This window comes from Trichosurus vulpecula, chromosome 7, assembly GCF_011100635.1.
Source record: "Trichosurus vulpecula isolate mTriVul1 chromosome 7, mTriVul1.pri, whole genome shotgun sequence".
In the NCBI taxonomy this organism is placed as follows: domain Eukaryota; kingdom Metazoa; phylum Chordata; class Mammalia; order Diprotodontia; family Phalangeridae; genus Trichosurus; species Trichosurus vulpecula.
Window position 1 is genome coordinate 141,329,639 of NC_050579.1, and position 10,913 is coordinate 141,340,551.

Sequence of the window (10,913 nt, forward strand, 5' to 3'; positions counted from 1 at the left end):
CTGCAGTGCACCTTCACCCCCAAGAACTGCCAACCAGGACCGCAGTAGCAGTACAGATCCCAGCAGGGCACAGCAAGAGAATCTGCCTTTGTGCCCACAAAGCACTCCTTGTGCTCCCACTCTGATCTGCTGCTACATTCCTTCCACCGTGTGAGCCAGGGACTTGGGAAGCCGCTGACACTGGTGCTCTGGAGGCAGCCTCAGGAGCTTCCTGCTGCTGCTTTGGCCACCGCTGCACCACTTCCTCCACCCCCAGAGTCGGCACCAGACCGCTCTGAACTTGATTCTGCAGTTTCCGCCTAACCTGCTCTTTGGCTTTTGTGGGTTGAGAAGTCTGGTAACTGCCACAGCTCACTGTTTCATGGTCCCAAGGCCTGTTATGGCTGGCTGACTCAGGGTCTGGTCTGTCCTGGAGCAGTCCGAGCAGGGCGGCTCTTCTTTCTCAGTACCGCGTGATAGACCTTTCCCGGCACCATCCAGGCTCTCCTGGGCTGGATACCTGTTTCCCTCTGCTATTTTGTGGGTTCCGCAGCTCTAGAATTTGTTCAGAGCCATTTTTTACAGGTGTTTGGAGGGATTTGGGAGGCAGTTTAATTAAGCAAGTCCCTGCTTTCTAGCCCCCATCTTGGCTCCGCCCCCCAGAATTTTTTTTTCTTAAAAGAGACACTGATGTTATCATTTAAAAATCTTTAACATTCTAGTGTCCTTTGTATTGAATTAAAGCAAGGGGCTTTTCAGTGCCATGGAAAGACTGTTGGATTTGGAGTTAAAGAACATGTGTTCTAATCTTTACTCAGCCTCTTACAGTATTAGCTGTGGGACCTTGGGCAAGTTGATTAATTATTATGGGCCTTGATTTCCTCATTTGTAGTTAGATGATATCTAAGATCCCTTTCAGCTTGAGATCTATGATCTAATGAAGTTTACACAGCTAATCCTTTCCTTGTTTTAAAATATTAACTCAGATGTCATTTTGTCTAGAAACATTATCATTCTTTAATTTTAGAGCCAGTAAAATATAGTAGGAAGTGCCCTGGATTTAGCATCAGGAGGACATGGGTTAAAATCTAGCCTCTTGACCCCTACTAGTTGTGTGACTCTGGGTAAGTCACTTATCTTCTTGAGTCTCAGTTCCATCTACTAAAAAAAGAAAGAAAGAAAAAATAAGGAAAGGAAAGAAGGAAGAGAAAGGGAAGGAAGGAAGGAAGGAACAATTAAAAAACAAAAAAAGAAAAGAAAAAGAAAAAAGAAAAAAATGGATAAAGATAGTAGCTAGATGATAAGTCTGTTAAGAGGATCAAATGAAGTGATGCCTGCAAAGTGCTTTGTAAATCTTAAAATACTATATAAATGTCAGCTATTCACTGCTTTAACTGAGGTACTAACTAGACTAGGTTTCCCCAATGACTTGGCTACAGAATATTTTTGGACTTTAAAGTTATTTAGGAAACTGGTTCAGGGTAATAAGAAAGTTTATATAGGAGATCCTTACTGCCTGAATGAGGACCCCACTGGCCAGTTCCAGTTGGGCACCTCCTCCTTTCCCTTCTCCTGAGGGGATTCTGCCCAAAGTAAGGTAAATTTTGATGGCTGAAAACTACCTAGTTAACTTGGGGTTTACTGGCTAGATGTCTTTCTCTAAGACCAAGCCTTAAACCCAATTCACTCTGAATCTCATGGATTGGACAACAATAGGTCCCTGCCCAAGCAACACTTAATGGTTCTTTTTTGGGCCTTCCTGGCTTAGAGTAAATGTAAATAACTGTTTCTATTTTGGCCAGCAACCCTGAGGGCCTTCCCCTCCCAGTTTGACTTTTTTTTTCTTTTTGATTAAAGGAGCCATCTCTTGACTCACTTCTTAAAGAGGCCTATTCACTGAATGGTTGTTGCCTCACTCAAAATGAGAACTTGGAAAGACACCTTAAAAGGGCCAAGGTCTCCCACTGCATCCTGGGTCATCTCTAGTCATCCTGGTAGATATCTGGCCACTGGATTCAGGTGGCTCTGGAGTTCAAAGTGAGACTGGTGACTTTGCACAGCCCTCTCTCACTCAATTCAAAGTCAATTGCAAGTTATGTCATCATCTCCCTGATGTCATGGTCCTTTTCAAGAACGAAGGACAAACTATAACCTGAGCAAAATAGAGTAAATTGTGCGTATTTTTATGCTGAGAAAATATTGTAAAAACAAAGAGTTTTGAGCCATGTATAATTTCTTGTTCGATATTTTAGAGACAACGTTATCATTAGCGCTACAATTTCCTTAGGGAACTCTCTAGTTACATTATATGGAATAGTATATACATAGCAACACAGTCCAGTGTTAGGGAAGCATTGAATTAGCCTAAAATCCATGTTATTGCATTTTAATATGCTTTTCCTAGGTGGAAAGCCTACCCAAGAGATTACCTGTGTTCATTTAAAAAAATGAAAGGTTTATGTTGGATGATTTCTACATCCATTCTAACATTAAAATGTTCTTATTCTTAGAAAATGGTTTTATTAAGTTCAAGATGAGAGTTGCTATTACATTTTTACTGATATGACATCAAAGAAAAATGGGATTGGGTTTATCTTTAAATAGCTATGTGTACATCCCCAGACAGATAAGAAAATGGCTTTGAAGGTCCTTTCCAGCTCTAAATCTACTATCCTGTTATATGATTGATCTTCACTAACCTTTGTTAAAAAGTTTAAAGTTTTTCCTCTAGGTGGCGCACATGCCACACTGATACTGAAACATTTTTAGACATGCTACACAAGAACTTTCTATACTTTAACTTTCAAGATGAATAATTCCAAATTATCTTTTATTCTTTTATTTTGATGCAATGGCTGAAACTGAAAGGATGGAAAGTATAATAACAAAAGAAGGGATGCAAAGAAATTTTTATTACCATTTAACTCAAATTGACTGAACTCTTCAGGAAAGTAATTTTATATTTTCATATAACCAAATATTATCACTATAATACATAATAATCAAATGTTATCAGTATAATAGGTATGTAACTAATAACCAAATATTATTGCTATAGTAATAATAATAACAATAATGATAATAGATAACATTTATTATGGCACTTAACTGTGTGCCAGGCACTGTGCTAAGTACTTTACAATTATTATCTCATTCAATCCTCACAACAGCCCTTCGAGGTAAGGGCTATTATTGTCCCATTTTACAGATGAGGAAACTGAGGAAAACAGAGGTTAAGTGACTTACCCAGGATCACACAGTCAGTGAGCATCCAAGGTTGGATTTGAACTTGGGCCTCCCTGGTTCTAAGCCTAATGCTCTCTCCACTGTGCCACCCACATAACACGTGGATGCAGAAAGCCAATGGAGAAATATAAAAACACTGTATGCAGAAGAATATATGAAGCAAGTATCAGATTAAGATGGACCAACCTTTTATGATGAATCACCGCCATTTGCTGCTGCCCTCTCTTATTATCTTACAGTGAACCAATTCAATTCAATTTAATAAACATTTATTAATTCAGATGTCTCATATTAGCTCTTAAAGACATTATTTAACATGCTCCGTATGTGAGCTCTGCTTTTTATGATCAGATCCCACCAGCAGCCGTGGATAATTTTGTGTCCAAGAAGCTACCAGGAGAATAAGAATTATCCTTGAGTGGATGTTTTTCTAACCAGAATATGCTACTTGAATAATGACAATAACAAGTGATTTTCACCTTTCCCTATAGTTTTGTTTTGGGGTCTGTGAAACTTCAGTGAGAAAACTGCCTCCTAAGGCGGATAGGCAACTGCTCTATGATGTCTAGTTTTAGAAAGTAAACTGGGACTATCAGGAATTTAAGTGACTTGCCCAGACTATGTAGTCAGTATGTGTCAGAAGTAAGACTTGAACTGGTCTTCCTGACTCCTAGGTAGGCTATCTGTTCACTATCCCATGCTTCCTCTCCACTGTCTTCTTCCGTAAAGTATGTTGAAAATGTTATCATTGGTATATGGTTCTAAACATTTCTCTAGAGCCAAAACTATAGTGGAGGATATGAGGTCCTTCCCTAATTTGGGGCTGGCCGGACCCCAGGTGGAAATCCCCTCCATTCCTTGTTATGTGTGTTTCTCTAAAGCAATTAGCACCATGTAAAGTTCTTTATTTCTCAGCACAGGTTGTGTTGGAGTTGTGTTAAATGTAACAATAGCCACCACAAGGGTGCAGTATAATCTTTTTACAGGAAAGAGTTTGGAAAAAGGTGGGCCAAGGGTAGAAATGAAAGAAAGGTTTCTAAATAATTCTAAAAAGAAATAATGCCTATGTGTTTATGACTGGAGAAATGGACGTTTAAATTTATATACCATGGAATTTTAAAAAATATAAACTTTTGATGAAAAATGAGGGTTATTTGTTATTGTGTTTTAAACAGTATTTTCTTGCTAGAAAAATACTATCTCAAAGTCAATACTTTCCCAGTTCTGTTTGCTTTAGGAGCTCTCTTCCTTTTTTTGTGTGTGGCTTCCACAGCTCTGTTAATTCTTCCCTCTTCTCCCCTCCCCTCTTGCAACAAGCTGTGTTTATTTCATTGGACTTCACAAGTATTGGACTTCAAGCCTTAGGAACCATTTAGTCAATCCTCTTAGTTTGGAGATGAGGAACTTCAGGGTCACATAGGTAGTGAGTAGTAGAGTCAGGATTTCAACTGAAACCCTCTGGCACCAAATTCAGTGTTCTTTTGACTACACCACGCTGCCCCTCTTCCATAGGGGATCACTTTCTAGTGGCTGGCCCACCTAGACACACTACTTGGGAGCTTCTGGTACTGCCCAAATGTGTTTACAACCAGAAACTGTACCATCTGACCAGAGGGCCCCCAGTTTTTGAAAGCCCTTGGTTATACTTCTAGGTCCTGGCAGTTCAATACTTGTACATAAAAGATTCCCATGTGATTGTGTGAGGGTCTTCTGAGCAAACTTTTCGAATGAATTTTCCACTTCTGGAGGGCTTGTGGTAAATCACTGCCATGTGCTGCTGTCCATTCCTATCATTATCTCCCATTGAATCATTTCAACTTAATTCAATTCAACAAACATTTATTAAATGCTTACTATGTGCTTACACTGTGCTAAGCATTGAGATACAAATAAGAAAAAGATGGTCTAGAATGGAATTTACAATTTAATGGGAGAAGAAAACACACAATAGGAAGCTGGAAAGAGGTTGGAGAACACCAGGGGCATCATGTTCCATGGAGTTGAGACCAAGCAGAGCTGCAGATGGAGAGTGGAGTAAGTTGCAAAGTCTAGGATATGCTCTCTATAAAGGAAGACTTTGGACAGAGTTGAATGCTCCATCCTCCAGCACTTCAGTCAGAGGGGAGGTGGGAAGGTGTTGAGTATATCCAAGGTTGAATTAAACAGAGTAATATAGTGCGTGACTCATGCAGTTTGGAGGTGCACTCTAGAGACCACGCCCGAGGTCTGCTGCTCGGAGACTAGGCCCCCAAGTTCGAGGCAGACACCACGATCAGCCACATCCATTTCCACAGCTTCCTCGGAGACACAGGGGGCTTTCTCTTCTCCCGCCCTGGGGTTTTACTCCAGTGTGCACAACGGAGCTGTGCTGCAAAGCTGGCCCCAGAATTTGTGAAGCAGAATGTCAAGATGACATTCTATTGACTCTGTCCAAGACCATGTTGCCTGGAGTAAGGCTATCAGTGCGTACAATGGTGCTGAGCCCACAGAGAATCTGCCTTTCCCCATCACTGATGATCACAAACCAGACCTTGCCATCAAGTTGGGCATGTTAGACCCAGATGAACGAGATGGGCAGGGCGTGCCTCTGAAAGCTCGAGTGGTATTTATTTTTGGCCCCAATAAGAAAATGAAGCTGTCTATCCTCTGCCCAGCAACTACTGGCAGGAGCTTTGATGAGATCCTCAGAGTGGTTGATTCCCTTCAATTGACAGATACAAGAAGGTTGCTACTCCTGTTGCCTGGAAATGTGGGGATAGTGTCATGGTTGTTCCAACTGTCTCTGAAGAGGAGGCCAAAAAAAGTGTTTCCTAAAGGCATCTTCACTAAAGAGCTCCCTTCAGGCAAGGAATACTTAGGGTACGCCCTTCAGCCATAGGTTACTCCAGCAACACCATGCTGGGCCTCCCTTGAAGATCTCTCCCAGAAGGGATACCAGCCTGCCAGTCATGTCTTCCTACCGTAATTGATTTAAACATCTTGGGGTGATGAAAGTCAGGAGTCTTTGGGCGGCTCTACTAATGGCTTGTTAAATGAAAATAGCACTAAAAATTACCCATAATTCTTCTCCTTGTGCCTTTGCCAGAATTTCACTTGGGTCATTGAATTCCCTTGGTGCTCCGTTGGCTATCTTTGGGATGGCCCTGTTTGGGACTTTAAATCCTTGTGAGATCTGTTGCAATCTCTATCATCAGCCGCCTAGTATGGTTGGCATTTAGGAAGGGGACTCCTTAGGAGCATTGCAGGAGTGGGACTTCTTTAACTGACCTAATAGACAAATCACCCCTTTTTCTAATTATCCATTTGAGGGAGGAGACAATTTAACACATCTAGTTTTGAGTTTCACCTCCCTGATTTTATAACCAACAACTTGTAATAATTTAGGTATTTCAGATAGTGTTTTTTCCTTAAATGTTGAGTGTTGTAACCACAGTTAGGAAAAATTTGGAGATTCTTCCCTTTCCAGCAGATAACAGGGAAGCAGAATATAACCTTAAAATATTGTTAGATTGGGCAAAAGAGCTTTCTAATTACGTTACAGTATGTGGTTGAGACTACAGAGAAGCTGCACAATGCCTGCTAGTGATGTAAAGAATGGTGGAGGGCCACGATTATGGGGGCCTTTTTAAACAAGTCACATATCTAGACATGGGGAAAACTGCTCATAAATATTCATAATAAGATGAAAGCATGTATACTCGAGGGAAAGGAAGGATTAAAGATACTATTTCTTTCCTGTAAAATGTTGTCTCTGCAGTGGATTGTTTTCTGATATTTTGCCTTTAGGGGAGCCACAAATCAAAGCTTTTTGAAACTAAAAAAAAAAAATTATTGAGCAGCCATTTAATTGTATCATGTGAGCATACATTTTTTCATGCAAGTGGTCTTAATAATCTTTGTTCCTCCCACCAAAAAAAGTCTTAAAAATATTGCAGTTTGGGTGCACAGAAAGGGTGGGAAATAAGTTTACATGTGCTAAAGTGGAATTGGAATCTAGCTTGGAAGATGAGGAATAAAAATGAACAAACAAGATAAGGAAGCAAAGAGGTGGAAAGTGCAGATTCCTTGTCTCCAAATTCCTATGAATAGTATGGCCATTTCCCCAGTGTCCAGTCTAGTGTCTTGGTCTTTGTCTCTTATTCCTTGCTCCCCTGTATTGAATCAGTTGCCAAGTCCTCTCAATTTTCCTTTTCTAATGTGTTTTTCTCAAGTTGTCAGCAAGGTAGTTAAAGAATCATCCCTTCAGACCTTGATTACAATAGCCTCTGAACTAACCTTCCTGGCTTCAAGCTAGTCCTTCTGTCTAATCTATGCCAGGGCCAGATCAATCTTTCTAAAATATGGCTTTCATCAGATCTCCTTCCTACACCAGAATCCATGATTTGTTTCCAATACTTGCTACCTTTAGGTCTCCCAGTAGCTTCCAGGGCCCTACATAATCTAGCTCCACCTTGCCTCTCCAAACTTATTTCCTTACTTTCCAAGATAAATTCTTATTCCTATTAGGACAGTCTACTGACTATTGAATGTACTATTGATAATTCCCACTCGGTGTCTTATTTGTTATCAAATGGGAGTTCATATCAAGTGCTATGTAAACCTTAAACCTTATATGAAGTTAACTGTTAACATTCTTGTTATTTGCTCAAAATAGGCCTTATGACTAGAATGCCTTCCCCTGATTTCTCTTCCTATTCACAGCCCAGCTTAAAATCCATTTCCTCATTTACACCTTCTAAAGAAGTGTTAGCAAATTCATATAGAAACAGGGCCACTATACTGTACATAAGGATCCCTGAAGATCACATATTGACTTAGAAGCTACGTATTAACATAATCTATGTGTTAGTGTATTTTTATTTTCTTTGTTAAATATTTCCCATTTGCATTTTAAATTTATTTTATTTTTAGCTTATGGAACAAAGCAAGCATTTCTATAACATAGTATAATAAAAGGATAATTGCACTTGAAACTGTAACAACTTGCTATTCTTTTTAAATATATAATAAAGTTATCATGTAAATTTCTTTTTTCCCCTTTTTTTCTTCCCTCTCCCCCTCCCACCCTAGAGAGGGTTACCATAAGTATGTATATGTAAAATGGTCCTATATATAACTTCTATTTATTAGTTCTTTCTCTGGATGAAGATAGTATTTTTCTTCTTATGTCCTTTATTTTGAATTTGTGCATTTATGATAGTCAGAATGACTTAGTTGCTCAAAGTCATTCTTTTTGTTTTTAAGCATCTGGGAATAATTTCTATTTAATATTTTTAGTTTTCAATGTTGATTTCCACAAGATTTTGAATTACAATTTTTCTCCACATTTCTACCCTCCCCCCACTCCAAGATGGCTTATATTCTGATTTCCCCGTTCCCCAGTCAGTCCTCCCTTCTGTCACCCCAGTCCCCCCCCACCCCCATCCTCTTTCCTCTTACTTTATTGTAGGGCAGTATAGATTTCTATGCCCCATTCCCTATATATCTTATTTCCCAGTTGCATGCAAGAACAACTTTTTTTTTGAGCATCTCCTTTTAGAACTTTGAGTTCCAAATTCTCTCCCCTCTTTCCTCCTTACTCACCCTCCCCAAGAAGGCAAGCCATTCAACATAGGCCACACATGTATCAATATGCAAAACACTTCCACAACAATCATGTTTTCCCTCCATCCTACCCTGTCCCCCTTTATCCAATTTTCTCCCTTGACCCTGTCCCTTTTCAAAAGTGTTTGCTTTTGATTACCCCCTGATCTGCCCTCCCTTTTATCATCCCCCCTTTCTTATCCCTTTCCCCCTACTTTCCTGGGGGTAAGATACCTGATTGAGTGTGTATGTTATTCCCTCCTCAAGTCAAATCCAATGAGAGCAAGATTCACTCATTCCCCTTCACCTGCCCCCTCTTCTCTTCCAACAGAACTGCTTTTTCTTGCCACTTTTACGTGAGATAATTCACTCCATTCTATCTCTCCCTTTCTCACTCTCTCAATATATTCCTCTCTCACCCCTTAATTTTATTTTATTTTTTACATACCATCCCTTCATATTCAACTTACCCTGTGCCCTCTGTCTATATATATGTGTATATTCCCTTCAACTACCCAAATACTGAAAAAGGTCTCATGAATTATAAACATCATCTTTCCTTGTAGGAGTATAAACAAAACAGTTCAACTTTAGTAAGTCCCTTATGATTTCTCTTTCTTGTTTACCTTTTCATGCTTTTCTTGATTCTTGTGTTTGAAAGTCAAATTTTCTATTCAGCTCTGGTCTTTCCACTGAGAAAGCTTGAAAGTCTTCTATTTTATTGAAAATCCATATTTTGCCTTGGAGCATGATACCCAGTTTTGCTGGGTAGGTGATTCTTGGTTTTAATCCTAGCTCCTTTGACCTCCAGAATATTATATTCCAAGCCCTTCGATCCCTTAACGTAGAAGCTGCTAGACTTCATGTTATCCTGATTGTGTTTCCACAATGCTCAAATTGTTTCTTTCTGGCTACTTGCAGTATTTTCTTCTTGATCTGGGAACTCTGGAATTTGGCAACAATATTCCTAGGAATTTTCTTTTTGGGATATTTCTGTTTTACCTTCTGGTTCTAGAATATCAGGGCAGTTTTCCTTGATAATTTCTTGAAAGATGATGTCCAGGCTCTTTTTCTGATTATGGTTTTCAGGTAGTCCAATAATTTTAAAATTATCTCTCCTGGATCTATTCTCCAGGTCAGTGGCTTTTCCAATGAGATATTTCACATCGTCTTCCATTTTTTCATTTGTTTGGTTCTGTTTTTCATAAAGCCACTGGCCTCTACTTGCTCCAATCTAATTTTTAAGGTAGTATTTTCTTCAGTGGTTTTTTTGGACCTCCTTTTCCATTTGGCTAATTCTGCCTTTCAAGGCATTCTTCTCCTCATTGGCTTTTTGGAACTCCTTTGCCATTTGAGTTAGTCTATTTTTTAAGGTGTTATTTTCTTCAGTATTTTTTTGGGTCTGCTTTAGCAAGCCATTGACTTGTTTTTCATGATTTTTCTCACATCACTCTCATTTCTCTTCCCAACTTTTCCTCTACATCTCTTACTTGCTTTTCCAAATACTTTTTGAGCTCTTCCATGGCCTGAGACCAATTCATATTTTTTTTGGAGGCTTTTGAGGTAGGCTCTATGACTTTGTTGACTTCTTCTGGCTGTATGTTTTGATCTTTGTCACCAAAAAAAATTTTACAGTCTGAGTCTGAATCTGAGTCCTTTTGCACTGTCTGGTCATTTTCCGAGCCAATTACTTGACCTTTGAGCTTTTTGTCATGGTATGACTGCTTGTAGAGTAGAGAGTACTTTCTCCCAAGCTTTAGGGGCTGTACTGATGTTTTCAGAGCTACTTCTACTCTACCTTCACCTCAAGCTCTGCCACAGCAGTGCTCCTCCTCCCCCAAGAACCTCCAACCATAACTGCAACCCAGATCCAAGCAGGGCAAAGCAGGAGAACCCTGTGCTCCCCATCATACACAACTCAGCCCCAACCTTTCTTTCAAACTACCTTAGTAATGATGCCATTTTTAAGATTATTGAAAACATTTTTATATATAGCAAACAGTTTCATCTTAATGAGTGCTTTATAATTATTCTTTAATGTTTTTCTTATACTTCTTTTGGATCTTTTATATTGAATTTTCCAATGAGTTCTGATCTTTTTGTTA

The 10,913-nt window shown here is 39.4% G+C and overlaps 1 pseudogene; it reads left to right on the top strand.

Annotated features, from left to right (window-relative positions):
* Positions 1-5,212: 5,212 nt before the first annotated feature.
* LOC118857662 lies at positions 5,213-6,103 on the top strand (annotated as a pseudogene).
* The last annotated feature ends 4,810 nt before the right edge of the window (positions 6,104-10,913 follow it).